This window comes from Juglans microcarpa x Juglans regia, chromosome 5S (assembly GCF_004785595.1).
Source record: "Juglans microcarpa x Juglans regia isolate MS1-56 chromosome 5S, Jm3101_v1.0, whole genome shotgun sequence".
Lineage (NCBI taxonomy): Eukaryota > Viridiplantae > Streptophyta > Magnoliopsida > Fagales > Juglandaceae > Juglans > Juglans microcarpa x Juglans regia.
In genome coordinates this window covers 11,820,510-11,837,762 of record NC_054603.1, presented here as the reverse complement: position 1 = coordinate 11,837,762, position 17,253 = coordinate 11,820,510, and the positions used below count along the sequence as shown (strand labels likewise).

General features: G+C 37.6%; 1 pseudogene; it reads left to right on the top strand.

The window, feature by feature from the left end:
- Positions 1 to 2,685: 2,685 nt before the first annotated feature.
- Positions 2,686 to 17,253, top strand: part of LOC121268110 — a 75,226-nt pseudogene continuing 60,658 nt past the window's right edge.

Genomic DNA, 17,253 nt, shown 5'->3' with positions numbered 1-17,253 from the left:
TCAAAAGTTTAAAGGTATGGATGATTGTGCAAGTAAGGCCAAACCGGAATCGACAATGTGTCGATGCTTTCTCTCTACGATGTTGTTTTGTGTGTGGGCATGGGGGCATGTTATTCCATGAACAATGCCGGAGTTGGAGAGTAATTCTTTGAATGATCTAAACTGCCCTCCCCAATCAGTTTGGAGTTGTTTAATTTTAGTGTTGAATTGTAATTCCACAAATGCCTTGAATTTAATAAAAATGGACAGAGCTTGAGATTTGTTTTGCATCGGAAAAAGCTAAGTAAATCTAGAATAATCATCTACAAAGGAGATGTAAAACCGAAAACCATCCTCAGAAACATGAGGAGAGGGTCCTCACAAACCACTAAACAAAAGTTGGAAAGGTGTAAGAGACTTTGTTTTTCTAGTAGGTGTTGGTATGCTATGATGTTTTGCCATTGCACATGCATTACAAAACTTCATAGAAGAAAGATGATCAAAAGGTAGGCCATGCTGCAGAAGCATATTTTGAACAAGCTTGAATGATGGGTGTCCTAGATGTGAGTGCCACAATGAAATAGATGAGAGTGCACTTGAGTCGGCTTAAGGTGACCCAGAGAATGTGTAGAGGCCATTATTTGTTGTCCCTTTGAGTAGAAGTGTCCCCGTGGTACAGTCCTTTACGCAGAAATGATCGAAAAAGAATTGAAAATTAACATTATTATCAGTGTAAAATTGTTTGACAAAAATTAGGTTCTTGGTGAAAGATGGAACACAAAGCATTTTAGATAAGATGAATTTAGATGAAGGTAAAGGAAAAGTGGCTGAACCCGTATGTGTGATTGGCACAAAGGAACCATCACCAACTCGCAATTGATCCAAGCTTTGGTATTCATCAGACTGGAGATTAAAGTTGGCAAGGTCACTGGTTATGTGATTTGTGGCTGCTGTGTCAGGGTACCAGGCACCGTCAGTGGCATAAGTTGAGGCAGTATAGTGGGCAGAGGCAGGAGCAATAGATGTATATGCTTGGTTGAAGCGATAAATGCATGTGAGCGCAATATGACCCATCCTATTACAAACTTGGCACACGGGGCGAGATTCAGAAGAACTAGTAGAAAGGGAGTTGGTCAAAGTGTTACCTGAGAAGTTAACAAGACCACGACCACGATTGTTTTGACGTCCACCTCGATTACGTCAAGAGTTATGCCTACCACGCGGGAATGAATTTCATCCACGACCAAAAAACTGACTGCGAGCAGTGTAGTTGGCTGACGGTTCCGAGAAGATTGTAGAGTTAAAAGCATGATGTTGCATTCTTGCTTCGTGAGAAAGAAGATGACCTAATAACGAGTCAGTAGAAATTGGCTCTAATCTGGTGGTGATTGAAGACACTAGAGGATCATAGTCTGGACCTAGTCCAGCCAAGAGATAGGGTACAAATTCATTTGAGGGCAACGGATGCCCAGCCGTAGCCATGGTATCAACAAGAGATTTGGCACGTCGAAAGTATTCTGAGATAGAGTCAGAACCTTTCTTTAGAGATGCAAGTTTGAGTTGTGTTTGGACAAGTTTGGCTTGGGAAGAAGAAGCATAGGATGATTCAAGAGACAACCAAACAGCTCGGGCAGAGTTACATCCAACTACTTGGGAAATGAGAGACTCTGATAATGAGGAGATAAGTGCCGACATAACAAGTTGATCTTGCTGGAACCATTGTTCATATTCTGGGTTAGAAGATCTGTTAGAAAGAGTTTCAGGAGGGGAGGGAGAGGTTCCATCAATGTATTTGTATAGTCTTTGGCCTCGGAGGTAGGGGACAATTTGTACCTTCCATAGAAGGTAGTTTTTTGGGGTGAGTTTCACAGAGAGAATGTGTGAGAAGTTAGGTAAGGGAAGGGAGGGAATGGAGGTTGGAGTATTGGCTGAAACAGTTCCTGAAGAATTTGACATGGTTGGACGATTAGTCCTTGGTATGCTCTGATACCATGTTAGATTTCTTGAGACTTAGTAAAAGCTATGAAGAATTCCTCTGTATATTTTCTTCACACCAATTTATAATCAAATGGAACGAGTGTATATATACACGTTCAAGAGTGCATGGGTAGAATATTTACTCAATACAGCTAATACAGACAAAATGGAAAGTAGTGCTATAACGGATGGTTTGTTGACAGCATCTTTGTGAGTGGAATTCGTCTGGAGGTTGTTGCTGTGCAGTGCATCACGGCTTGGTCAGAACCTGCATTTTGTATGTCTGCATGTTTTGCTTTAAGAATGTGATCCTTTGCATGATCTACTGCAGGCTCTGTTTTATGAGATTGTTGCACATCCTTTCCTGCATGGCTTGTATATTGTGAGTGTGGTGCTTTGACAACCATGCACTGGCTACAATAATATATAAGAGCACGGAAAGAATTCTTCTTCAACAATAGCATAAATCGTGGAGGAATACAATAGAAACAAACCAATCCTGCTGGAGATATTTTACCAAATGATTCGATGTAATGTCCCATATAAGAAGAAATTGTATGGAAATTTTTGAAAAATCCTTTCTTAATCAAAACATTCAAAATAAAGTCAAAATGAGAAGGAAAAATATTTTGACAGCAAATTTAGATAAAGTTATAAAAGAGATGTGTCTCTGTCATTCTTCCATAATGAATTTGGTGTATTTTTGCAGTTGGAGCCCTTACACAAATAGCCGCAGAGCTGGGGATGAAGGACTGGAATTTCCTTGTAGACCCATGCAGCAATGATCCAAGTTGGGAAACACCAAGGCTCATGAAATTGGGTCCAATAACGTACAACAATTCTATAGCATGCAATTGTGCATACCCTGATGGTGAATGTCACGTTGTTGGACTGTACGAAACCTATCTTTCATTGATGATCCCTTTTATCTTGATAGTGAAATTTTTTGGATAAATTAAACTTTCTTAATACAAAAGTAGAAATTGTTTATATTATACTTAAAACGTCTCTAAATTTTGGAATAAAAAAATTGCGAATGATCTTCGAAACAAATGGCATCACCTCCCTTTATATACAATTCATAGAATGAATTAAACAATGGATTATGATGTCGCAGCCCCATTACATCTATTCGGGATGACCTGTGCCGTCTGAATCTTTTCAAAGCTTGTGAGTTATTGAAAAATGACTTTCAAAGTCCGATAAAGAACCTGCACCCTGGAATATCTGACACATCTCATACAGTTTCTTAATTTGATCAGAACACTTCCTTAATTGATCATTGATATTTCCGTTGTGGCACCTGCTATTCAATTCGTTATCTATGATTCTATACAGTCTACAGATCATGAGCTGCATGCAAATGCTATTAGTTATAATTAGTTAGAGCACAATAGAACTGTTTCTTCTTTCATATTGGCATCTTGCAATTGCCTAGCTATTTTGTTTAGTCCGTACGTTTATAAAAAACAATGTTGTTGAACATTAATGCAGCATGCCTCAAGGTTTTTCCTTATAGAATAGGAGAATATTATCCGAAACATCCTGATAAACTTATGAGTAAACGGATTACATTAATCCTTTGCCTTTAACTATCCTTGTACGTCATACAGATTTCTTACCGGGCAGGATCTTTCTGGTGTGCTTCCAACATCCCTTGTGAAGTTGCCTCACATAACGGAGCTGTAAGTAAAGAAACCAACTATCTGAAAGAATAAAAACATTTATAGTTCAACTCTAATTGCAAGCTTTCCTCTCATGGTTTCAGTGAGTTGCATCGAAACTATCTGACTGGTACAATTCCATCCGCATGGACTTCTCTAAAGTTGGAACGTCTGTACGTACTGTATTTTATTGGGGTTTTAATATAACACATTACATTACATTAATCACTCACTTCTCAATTCACACAATATGTATACTACTGTAGTTAGCCACTAAATTAATGCTCATTCTTGTTGAATTAAAATAATTGGCTACAGGTCCACTGCTGTAAACAAGTTATCGGGAAGAATTCCGAGCTACCTGGGAAAAATTACCACTCTTAGATTTTTGTATGCTCTTTTATTTGGGAAAATGGCACAATTGACTGATTTCTTTTTTCTTTTCTTTTCTTTTCCCTGCTTTCAATTTGACGAAGATCACTTTTATATATATATATATATATATATATATATATATATATATTTTCAGGAGCATAGAGAACAATAGGTTTTCTGGAACTGTTCCCCCTGAGCTTGGAAAGTTGGTTAACTTGGAGAATCTGTCAGTAGTTTCACCTATCCTGTTGTTTGATAATTTATGTATTAAAAAATTTCAAATCACACTAACTTGAGCTGGTCTGAACTTCCCATTTGGTGGCTGCAGTATTCTCAATGCTAACTTCCTCACTGGAGAGTTGCCAGTCAATCTAACTTATCTCACAAACTTAACTGAACTGTGAGTGCAGCCATTTGTATTCTGATACTCATTTTACATGTTTTATTTTTGGAAAAATTCATGTTTCTATGTTACCCATTAATCTTGTTTCTGCCTTGACCAAATGCAGTAGGATTAGCAGTAACAACTTCACCGGAAGAATACCTGATTTTTTCAATAGTTGGAAAAAGCTTCAGAAATTGTATGTATTTTCTTTTTCCAAATAATATCATTTAAATCATGTCTTCTGGTAGAATATTCTAATGAAATCTAACAAAAGAGAATTATGCTCTTATAAATTATAGAGAGATCCAAGCTAGCGGTCTCACGGGGCCCGTTCCTCCAAGCATTTCTGTCTTGAGTAATTTAACTGAGCTGTAAGTTCTATTGTCTAAGGGTTTTTTAGTTGTAAAATCTATATGATTTCTTCCTTTTGTACTCAAATTAATAAGATTTATTGGTTAAGACAATAACAGTCCTGGATGATGCAATTTTGTGCAGAAGAATTAGTGACTTACTTGGTGAGGGTTCTATATTTCCGAACTTAAGAAGCATGACAAACATGAATAGATTGTAAGTCATCTTATACTATATTTTTTAAGAGCTGAAGCAATACAAAGTTATAGCATTTATGCTTAGATGATGTTCTTCAACTTTGCAGGATGTTAAGGAGCTGCAATCTCTCGGGACAAATTCCGGGATACATATCAAAAGAAATGCCACATCTCCAAACTTTGTAGTTCTTCTGTACCTTTTTGTTTGTCTCATTTCTATTTCTAATGAAAGAAAAACCACAGTGGGTTGTGTGCATTATACCACTCTCTGCGATCGCCCTAAAAACAAGCCAGCAACATGCAATGATCAATGTCATAAAAGACTTTAGTGTCTCTACCCTTCCGCCAGTTAGTTTTAATTTCCTTAAGGATGTTCCATACTCTTGAATAAAGATTTTTCTCATTCTTTACTGGATTTGAGATCTCTGAAACGTTATAATGAGGTCATGTACTTCTGAAAATAGCAGCACGACAGTAGACGAATTCGAGGCTTTACTTTGTATTAATTCGAGGAACTTCTCGATCTCTTTTCCTTCCCTCATTCTTTAGCTGTACTTGAAGTTATATTCTCTCCCTACCTGTATAGTGTCCTTATTTCTTTCTTCCGGATCATTAATATTTATCCTATTTTTTTAATATTCTGTTCCTTTTAAAAAGCAGTTATTTAGGGTTGTATTTGTTTTTTGCTAGGCTCCTATCTGCAGTTGTCAATTTCTATGAACAACGTGTAGTTTTTGTTAAGCTGTCATCTCAGCAATAAATTATAATGTTTTCATTGGAAAGAAATGTCCATTAGCTTACTTATAGAACATGTTCTGATCGAGCGAAAAACATTTTCCTGTATATATATTTTGTCTTCGTGATTCTATCTTTAAACCACATTAATCTCTACGCAATTTTACTGTTCTTTTGTACACTGACAACTTTATCATTATAACCCTGCAGAGATCTGAGCTTCAATAGATTGGAAGGAAGTGTTCCAGAGTTTGATGATAGAGCAAAGTTGCAGCACATGTATGTGTTGATTCAAAATCTAGCTATATTTCGGAGAAGTTTTAATAAATAATGAACAAGTACTACTAGGTCAAATTAAACATACAAAGGGACAAAGATAGGTGACATGATTTCGCTTTTTTGTTCCATGCCTTGTCAGAAAAGATGCAAGCTGAGATTTCATATAACCAAACAGATCCTTATCTATCTTTAACTATAGCCTAGCTTCCATCTATTTTTTCTAGGATGCAGTTGAAAGAAATATAAAACCATGTATATTAATTCATGGGAGCATGAGGCATAAAGGCCTTTAATTCCTGTAGCTGTGATTCTGTAGAAACCGTACGTATGTAGGAATATACATATTAGGGAATTATTTTGGTGGTTGTACCCATATTATAAGTATTCCACGCTGTTTGTGTATCCCATTTTGTGCTTATTTCAAAAAATATTTTCCCTCTGAATTTTCTTCCGTTGTTAATGATTATAAATCTCGATAATGTTTGTTGGTCCGAGCCTGAATTCATGATCATAATGAAATTTTCAAAGGTAAATTGAATTATTGGTACGCAACTGGCCTGAAAATTTTGTTAAGGTTTCGATGCTGATCGATTGATTGTCTTTAATTAACCAGAGTACGTAAGATTATCTTGCTATTTGAACAGGTTTCTGACACGCAACTTGCTCAACGGGACAGTTCCGGACTGGATCAAACGAAGAGATAATCACGAGTAAATAAATTCATCTTAAATTCTACTTCAAATTTCTGTAACCTTATTAATTTTTTTCCTTTCTTCCTTAATTTTTGAATGTATGAAGAGTTATTAATGGAAACTATTTACATGTATTTGCAGTGATCTAGATCTTTCTTACAATAACTTCGTAGAGAGTTCTATGTCACCAACTAATTGTCGAGACACACTGTGAGAAAAACATCGCCATTTTTAATCTTAATTTCAGCCTACTTACTTGATCAGTACCGCATACTCTGTACTTATCTTTAAAGATTTCTAGGTTTTCTAAGCTGACTAGTTTCTTGTTTCATCAGAAATGTATTTGAAAGCTTCTCTGCACGGGACTCGTAAGCTTCTAAACTTGTGAAGTTAATTTACAATAATAACCATATTGATTTCCTTTTACTTTGATTTTGCCAACTTTTTCCCGTTTCCATTATATACTTTTTCACGAGCTCATGCACGCTCCTTTCTTGTACTGTTTGACCCAAATATAGATCAGCTGGCCAGTGCTCAAAGAACCTTCCTTGTCAAAAAGGTAACTATACCTTACAGTCAGATTTTCATCAGACTTACACTTTAATAATCCAATCGCCAAGCTTTCCTCTTTAGAGTAATGATGGATATAAGCGCGTCCCACCAAAAAAGAGTAGAATCTAATTCCTCTTTTTATTAAAGGACTTGTACAAGATTTGCATGAACTTGGACAAATAATTTTTTGATTTCCAGTCTGTCCTGTGCAAGTTTGGTGCAAACCATTTTAAAGTGAGACAACAAAATAATTAGTGGGATTAGGCTTTACTTCTTTACTTTTTCTCATAGGTCCCACTTTTTATAAAAAGCTGGTAATTACATGTGTAATGGTCATGGAAGGAAGCCGTTAAGATGGCTATGGAAGGTGGTTGTGGGTGATTCTGAAAGAGGGAAGGCAGCTCTGCGTAGGTGAATAAGATGGAAAGTGGCAGTTTAGTTCGTTAAGCTGACTTTAATACGTGTTTTAATTGTACGCTGTCGTTTTGAGTGAGTTTTAATGGAGTGCTAACTAATAAGTAGAACGTTGTCGTTTTGGTTTACTCGAATAAGTGTAGATTCATATAGAACGTTGTCGTTTGAAGAGATGTAAACACTATAAATACGGAATTGAAGAAGAAGAGAAAGGCAGGAAAAATATTCAGTCAATTACGTTCTTCTTCTTGATCTTCTTTCTCTCCTTCTCTTCCCACTTCTTGGAACTTTCTAGAATATTGTGAACGGGGTCCATTACAATTGGTATCAGTAGTCATGGCGGAAGGAACACGATCCTATGCACAGGTGGTGGATTCTTTGAATCACCTTAGGCAGCAACATGATCGGCAACAGAAACAAATTGAAGATACAATTGCGATTTTGGTTCAATAGCAAGAAACTGCAAGAATCGATAGAGAAAAGCAAGATAAGAGGTTTACGGAGGTTTTGCAGTAGGTTTCCAGGTTATCAGTGAATGGACTATGGCTCATGAAGAGATGCAGAATCTGAATCACAATGAAGTACCTGAACAGTGTGGTGAAGGGCAGTATCGTGAAGCAGTGGATAGAACAATTTTTAGAGGTATAAAGCTGGAATTTCCAAGGTTTTCTGGTAGGAATCCATCAGCTTGGCTGTATCGAGCTAATCAATATTTCTTGTATCATCAAGTGCCTCCAGGTCAGAGAATTTTTATTGCTTCTATTCATATGGATGAAGATGCATTAGTATGGTTCCAGGATGCCAGTGAAGCTGGTATGTTTCGCTATTGGGAGGAGTTAACCCAAGCAATGCAAGTCAGATTTGGATCATCTCCTTATGATGATCCAAAGGCTCGTTGAAACATTTAAGTACTGTGATTGCTTACAAAACTGAATTTGAGTTGATTTCGAATAGAATCAGAGGTATTTCTGAGAAGAACAAGCTTAGCTGTTTCTTGAGTGGTTTAAAAGATGAAGTCAGATTACCTGTCAGAATGCTTAATTCTAGGAATCTGAATGATGCATTTGGATTAGCTAAGATTCAAGAGCAGTATATTTGGAGCACAAGAAGCACTTGGAAAAGTAATTCGTATGATCCAGTGGCTGGTGTACAGAAGATAGGTCAAGCTCCATCAATTTTAGGCACTCCTAAGGTCCAGCCTGTTTCTAAAGTCTCTTATCAAAGAATTTCAGAGACTCAAATTCATGATAGGAGGAAAAAAGGACTTTGTTATTTTTGTGAAGAGAAATGGCAGCCAGGCCATAAATGTTCAAAGCCAAAGCTATATGTTTTGGAAGGTATGGACTTCTCTCAAGGCGAGTCTTGTGAGTTTGAGCAAGATACTGATCAGTACATTGAGGTTGAACCTACAGAGGTGCAAGATGCTCCTGGAGTTGCTTCTATTTCAGTTCAGACAATGGTTGGAACTCCAAGTCCGAAAACTATGAGAGTGATGGGTCAGGTAAAGAATAGAAGGCTCACGATATTGGTGGATACTGGCAGTACTCACAATTTTGTGGATACTGCAGTAGCAAAAAAGTGTGGCTGGTTGGTGCAAAAATCTGCTCCTATGCAGGTGAGAATTGCAAATGGTGATATGGTGAATAGTGAAGGAAGATGTAGCAATGTAGCTCTCCATATACAAGGTACAACTTTTGTTACTGAATTGCTTACCTTACAGTTAGGTGGCTGTGATATTGTCTTGGGGGTACAATGGCTACTGTCACTAGGTCCTATTCTTTGGGACTTTGGTAAGCTTCACATGCAATTCACTTATAAAGGGAAAGCAACGTGTTTGAAAGCTTTACCTTCTACTGCTAGCAATCTGGTTGATGATGTTGAGGTTGCTAAGCTTGCCACAATAGAACATAAGGGCTTATTATTGCAGATAATATCAATTCAGTCTCAAGAGGTGTTGAGTGATGTACCTCTGGATATTTTGAATTTGTTGCATAAATTCAAAGCAGTTTTTGATGAGCCTAGAGGCCTTCCTCCACAAAGGTCTCATGACCATCAAATATCCTTAAAAAAGGATGCAACACTAGTGAGTGTAAGACCATATCGATATCCATATTATCAAAAGACTGAAATTGAAAACATAGTGAAGGAGTTGTTGCTGTCTGGTGTTATTCAACCAAGTCAGTCTCCTTTTTCTTCACCCGTTCTTTTAGTAAGGAAGACAGATGGTTCTTGGAGAATGTGTGTAGATTATAGGGTACTTAATGAAGCTACAATTAAGGATAAGTACCCTATACCAGTGGTGGATGAATTACTTGATGAGCTTTTTGGAGCTGCTGTATTTTCTAAGCTTGATCTTAGATCAGGTTATCATCAAATCAGAATGAACGAAGAGGACATTTCAAAGACAGCATTCCGAACACATGAGGGTCATTATGAGTTTCTTGTAATGCCCTTTGGACTCACTAATGCACCCTCCACATTCCAAGGCCTCATGAATGATGTGTTCAGACCATTCTTGAGAAAATTTGTCATTGTTTTCTTCGATGACATACTGGTTTAAAGTAAAGATTTTCAATCTCATTTGGAGCATTTAGCCACTGTGTTGCACACTTTAGAAGGCCATCAGCTTTATGCTAAGAGGTCTAAGTGCCATTTTGCATCTCATGAAATTGAATACTTGGGTCACCTTATATCCAAGGATGGGGTCATGGCTGATCAAAGGAAATTGGAGTCAATGCTTAAATGGCCACTGCCTAAGTCAGTAAAGGCATTGAGGGGTTTTCTTGGGCTGACTGGATATTATAGAAAGTTTATCAAACATTATGGCATCATAGCTACTCCATTAACTGCTTTGTTGAAGAATGAGGCTTTCAAGTGGACTGCTGAAGCAATTAAGGCTTTTGAACAGCTTAAGCAAGCTGTAACACAACCTTCTGTTTTGTCATTACCTGATTTTTCTAAGCCATTTATAATTGAATGTGATGCGTGTGCTACTAGTGTAGGAGTTGTTTTGATGCAAGCACAAAGACCTTTAGCTTTTTTGAGTCAAGCCTTAAAAGGCAAGAACCTGTTGCTGTCCACCTACGAGAAAGAGTTTTTGGCATTACTCTTGGCAGTAAAGAAATGGAGGCCTTATTTGCTTGGTGGCTCTTTTATTGTGAGGACGGACCATCACAACCTTAAATACTTATTGGAACAGAGAGTTGGCACACCTGCACAACAGAAGTGGCTATCCAAGTTGTTGGGTTATGATTTTTCTGTAGAGTACAAAAGGGGAGTAGAGAACAAGGTGGCTGATGCCTTGTCCAGAAGGGAAGTAGCTGAAGCTAAAGTTGAAGCTGATAATGTTTTGGTGGCCATTACTGTACCAAATCCTACATGGTTAGGGGAGATAAAAAGGGCTTATGCTGAAGATCAAGTGGTTCAGCAACAAATTGCTGCCTTACAGCAGAATCCTTCTGCTAGCTCTACTTTCTCTTTAAAAGTTGATGTGTTGTTTAAGAAGGGAAGGATTTATATTCCTGATTCTTCAGAATTGAAAATCAAGATATTACATTTTATCCATGCTAGTCCTTGTGCTGGTCATTCAGGATTCCACAAATCTTTGCATCGAGCAAGGTCTAATTTTTATTGGCCTGGGATGAAGGCTGAAATCAAGAGGTTTATAAAGGAGTGTGAGGTTTGTCAGAAGAACAAAGGGGAAAATGTCCATCCAGCTGGTTTACTTCAGCCTTTACCAATTCCTCAACAAATTTGGACAGATGTTTCCATGGATTTTGTGGAGGGCTTATCTGTTTCTAAGGGCTACTCAGTCATTATGGTGGCTGTGGATAGGCTGTCAAAATATGCTCATTTTTTGGCCTTAAAGCATCCTCTCACAGCAGCTAAAGTGGCTTCTTTATTTTTAGACAATGTCTTTAGGTTGCATGGTATGCCTAAGAGAATTGTCTCGGACCGAGGGTCTACCTTTACTAGCTCTTTTTGGAGGGAGTTCTTCAAGCTGCAAGGAGTGAATTTGTCCTATTCTTCAGCTTACCATCCTCAAAGTGATGGACAAACTGAAGCTGTAAACAAGTGTTTGGAACATTTTTTAAGGCGTTTTTCTGGTAATAAACCGAGGCATTGGTTTGAATGGTTGCCTTTGGCTGAATGGTGGTATAATGCCAGCTTTCATACCTCTACTAAGCTCACACCGTATGAGGTAGTTTATGGAGTACCTCCCACCAGATTACAAGCATATATTCCTGGGCTATCTCCTAACCAAGCTGTGGAGGAAGTGTTGAAGACTCGAGAGCAGATAATGGAGACATTGAAGAACAATTTAGTACTGGCGCAGGAAAGGATGAAGTTTCAGTATGATAAACAGCATACTGAAAGAGTTTTCGAAGTGGGGGATTGGGTCTATTTGAGGCTTCAACCTTACAGACAAAAGTCTCTAGCCTTGAGGAGGAATTTGAAGTTGTCAGCTAGGTTCTTTGGTCCCTTTCAGGTATTGCAAAGAATTGGACAAGTGGCTTATAAGCTTGACTTACCTCCACAGTCTCAAATACATCCTGTGTTCCATGTATCTTGTCTAAAGAAAAAGTTGGGGTAGCAAGTTTATCCACTCTCAACCTTGCCTCCAGTGAATGACTTAGGCGAGATTGTTCCTGAATCCCAAGCTATCCTTCAACGTCGCAGCAAGAAGGTTAACAACAGGCCCTTGGTGGAAGTTCTCATACAGTGGCAAGGGGCTGACATTGAGCAAGCTACTTGGGAACCTTATTGGCAAATCAGGCAGAAATTCCCTCACTTTGTGGGCAAGGTGCTTTAAAGGGGAGGGGTATGTAATGGTCATGGAAAGAAGCAGTTAAGATGGCTATGGAAGGTGGTTGTGGGTGATTCTGAAAGAGGGAAGGCAGCTCTGCGTAGGAGAATAAGATGGAAAGTGCCAGTTTAGTTCGTTAAGCTGACTTTAATACGTGTTTTAATTGTACGTTGTCGTTTTGAGTGAGTTTTAATGGAGTGCTAACTAATAAGTAGAACGTTGTCGTTTTGGTTTACTCGAATAAGTGTAGATTCATATAGAACGTTGTCGTTTGAAGAGTTGTAAACACTATAAATACGAAATTGAAGAAGAAGAGAAAGGCAGGAAAAATATTCAGTCAATTACATTCTTCTTCTTGATCTTCTTTCTCTCCTTCTCTTCCCACTTCTTGGAACTTTCTAGAATATTGTGAACGGGGTCCATTACAGCATGCAGCTTGTACACCCTCTAAAACCTTGTATCTAACGGTGGATCTATGATGTTTGGTTCTATATATCCCTAATTCCTAAATTAAAAGGATATTGTTTATGTGTAGACTGGAATTCAGTGCATATAAATTGCGGTGGAAACGAAGTCAGTATTGAAAACATTAAATACGAAGCAGATCTAGATGCATCAAGTGCGGCAAAATTTTATCGCAGTAGAGAGAATACTTGGGGATTCAGTTCCACTGGAAATTTCTGGGATGTTAATGCCAGCTCGATTGAATACATAGCAAATAATGCGTCAATACTCGGAATGAACAGCCCTGACTTGTACACAAGCGCACGACTCTCTCCTCTTTCTCTCACGTATTATGCGCGTTGCTTGGCAAATGGAAAATATACCATCACGCTACACTTTGCAGAGATAATAATAAGAGGAAACAAATCTTTTTGCAGTCTTGGAAGACGAATATTTGATGTTTATATCCAGGTAAGAAATTTAAATCAATACACACACACACATATGTACATACATTTATATATATATATATATGTATATATATATATAAATAACGTCCCAGATTTATCGAGTTTAATTAATTGTTTCAGGATAAACTGGTGTTGAAGGATTTTGATATCAATAATGAAGCACAAGGGGTCGACATAGCTTTAGTTCGGATATTTAAAGCAGTTGTGAGTAACAAAGTCTTACTTATCCGCTTTCATTGGGCTGGCAAAGGGACAACAGATGCCCCAACAAGAGGAACATATGGTCCTCTCATATCGGCTATCTCTATAGAAAATGGTAATAATTCCGAGGGTGTAATATATATACATATCTCATGACGACAATCTTAATTTTACTGTCCAATTGCTCCTCGTTCTCTTCTAATTAGGTTAATGACAAAAATAAAGATTAATAAATAAATTCACAGTTGATATAATAATGGATCATCAGCTGGTCTATTTGTTCAATGCTGCAGATAATCCCCCTGATCATATTAATGTCAAAACCACAATATTCATTGTGACTGGAGCTTTACTATCGGCGCTATTACTCATTTTAGGCATTCTTTGCTGGAAAGGCTGCATAGGAAGCAGGATATCGAGGGAAAAAGGTAATCAATAGTCAATACGTGCGTGTTAGATAGAAATTAGATAGGTTTTTTCTTACTTTGTTTTCTTCTTCAACTAATGTAAATTCGATTGTCTCTCCATCGTTCACATTCTTCTCTTTTGCATCTCAATTTCTATAAGATTCTAAATTCGATTCTATCACTATGACTGGCTAAAGTACTAGTAAGGGAAAAAACTAAGCAAAAGTTATTGTTCTATATAGGGGGAACGTACCAAGGATTTCAATGTGAAGAAAATCTTGTAGACAACATGAACCAAGATAAGCTCCAAGAGCTACCAATATTCAGTCTTAAGGAACTAGCAAGTGCAACGAACAACTTCCACCAATCTAACAAACTTGGACAAGGTGGATTTGGTCCCGTATACAAGGTAATCTTGTGCTTGTAGAGGATGATGGCCTAATAATTTGAATATGTAGTCAATGAGTTGTTGTTTGTTTATAGGGAAAATTGTTAGATGGACAAGAAATTGCCGTAAAACGACTTGCAAGATCTTCAGGGCAAGGGCTAGAAGAATTTATGAATGAAGTCGTAGTGATTTCTAAACTCCAACACCGAAATCTTGTTAGACTCCTTGGTGGGTGTGTTGAAGGAGAAGAAAAGTTGCTAGTCTATGAATACATGCCAAACAAAAGTTTGGACGCATTTCTTTTTGGTTAGTTCATTCTAATGTCCTACATTAGCATCTTCAAATATATATCATAATCTACAATTATCTACATCGTAAGACGAAAAATGATATCTACGTACGGTTGTGGAATTTTAGCTTCTACACACATACTTTATTATGACTATCTTTACAAATATTACTTTCATTACTATTATGAAATTCAACTTCACTTTGTTTTTCTTATCTGTTTGAATTAAATTCATCAGATTGAAGGAGTTGGTCGTGGTTTACTCTACCTTCATAGGGATTCAAGATTAAAAATTATTCATAGGGATCTAAAAGCAAGTAACATATTGTTGGATGAAGAGCTAAATCCAAAAATATCAGACTTTGGAATGGCCAGGATTTTCGGGGGCAATGAAGACCAAGCCAATACTAAAAGGATTGTTGGAACATAGTAAGTACCTTTTATTTGTTGAATTCAATCAGATACTAATGCTAATATTATGGATAATAATGTTTGGATGTATTCAAATGTTGAAGTGGCTACATGTCTCCTGAATATGCAATGGAGGGGCGATTTTCAGAAAAATTGGATGTCTTCAGCTTTGGAGTGTTGTTGCTAGAGATAGTAAGCGGAAGGAAAAACACTCATTTTTATCATGACGAGGGGAGTGTGAGCCTTGTAGGACTTGTAAGTCTCCCTTATTGCCTCATTTTTTAGATGCTCAATTGCCTATTTCCCAACTTGATATCGATACTAATCAAGCATTCAAAGTAAAGATTTATACAAGACAATGAATCTTCTCCAATCAAATTTTCATCTTTCCAGGTATGGAAAATGTGGAACATGGACAACTTGGCAGCATTAGTAGACCCCAAAATATCAAGATCTGGCTTTGAAAAGGAAATCTTGAGGTGCATACATGTCGGGCTGTTGTGTGTACAAGAATTTGCTAAAGATAGACCAACCGTATCTATTGTTATTTCTATGTTAAAAAGTGAGATTGTTGATCTACCTTACCCAAGGCAGCCAGGATTCACTGTAAATCAGATTGCCTCAAAAAACGAGTTATCTTACCCTAATCAAAAAGTTTGCTCTATCAACAATGTCACTGTTTCAATGGTTCGTGGTAGATGATGACATGATCTTGAAAGTCTGAAACTATCACTTTGTATTGAACAGGTTGTAGAATTTAAACACACTTTCGATGTATTTGCTCGTTTATAAGATACAATTTTATCACTAGCCTCACCTTTTTCATTCCTTTTGCGGACTTGAGCGGATTAGATATGCAAACATGTTTTTTCACTTACAGGCAATGTGATAACCAGTATTTATGTGTAATTTAATTAAGTAAATTATTTAATTAATTAAGATTATGGGTTTTCTTGTTTTAAATTTTAGATAATTTACGTGGTATTATTTTAAGATTTTTAACTATTAATTCAATGTGTTTTCTTGTTATTAATTATTGTTCATTATTCAAATTACTCTTTACTTTAAATTAGTTTAACGTTGGACTTTAAAATTATTGTAATGTTGGATTTTTATTATTATTTTATTTTAACTAGCCATTGTGTTTAAATTATTTTATTTAACTTACTGTTCTGAAATTCTTTTCGTTGAATCAATTTTTATGACCCAAGTTGTGAAGATTGAACCTCATTTCTTTCACTCACTTTTTCTTTTTTCTTCTTTTCTCTTTTCTTTCTTCTCTTTTATTTTCTCCTTCTTTTCCTCTTCTTCTCTTCTCCCACACGACAGCCCCTCTCTTCTCCCCTGTCCGTTTTTTCAACCACCCACAGTGCTGCCATGTGCCGTCCGTGAGCGACACCGCCCCTCCCATTTTCTTCCCCTCTGGCTGACAACCTTCTCCCACCATTTTCAGCTCCTCCCTTGTTGTCGTTAGCCCCACGTACGGCTGCAAGCCGCATGGATTTTGTGCCCCAGCACCGCCATGCCGCCACTATTGGCCACCATCTTTTCACCACAGCACCGGCGGCCTCCCAACTACCTAACCTACCCTTCCTTAGCCCTAATCTGCCACCCTTGAAGCCCCTTCATCCCCATTTCGATTTGTGTGTTTTGGCTTTCAACCACCGCCCACGCCGCCACCCACGGCCCACCACCACCACCATTAATTTCACCAAAACCCCTAAGCCTTTTCCTAGCCCACCCGAGTCTTCGTTTGTTCCAGTTCAAAAGTTGGGTTTTTGAGACCCACGACCATAGTCTAAAATACATTGTTACGTTGTTGTGCCGCCACCTCTTGCACGTCGTTGATTATTCAAAAATTATATTTTAGCACTATAAGTAATTTTTCAAAGAATTTCTTGAGATTTAAATATATTTTTGCACTAACAAATCTTCTGCAGTCTAGTTGGTTGTGTCGGACCTTGAATCCGAGGAGTATGGGGGTCGTTTGGATGTGATGATGGGTTGTTTATTTAATTGAATTATGCTTGCATGCATTTATGTTGTGTTTGGCATCATGGCATTTATTGCATCATTTCATTCATGCTCATGTGTTGTGAATGAAAATTGGGTTTTCATGTGAGATGATTTTGGGTATGTTTGAAATGAATGGGTTGAACGGTTTGAGAGAGAGGAAAAAGGGGCTGTAGGGATGGTGGTAAGCAGGGATGGTGGTAGAGTCCCGCCTGCGATTCTC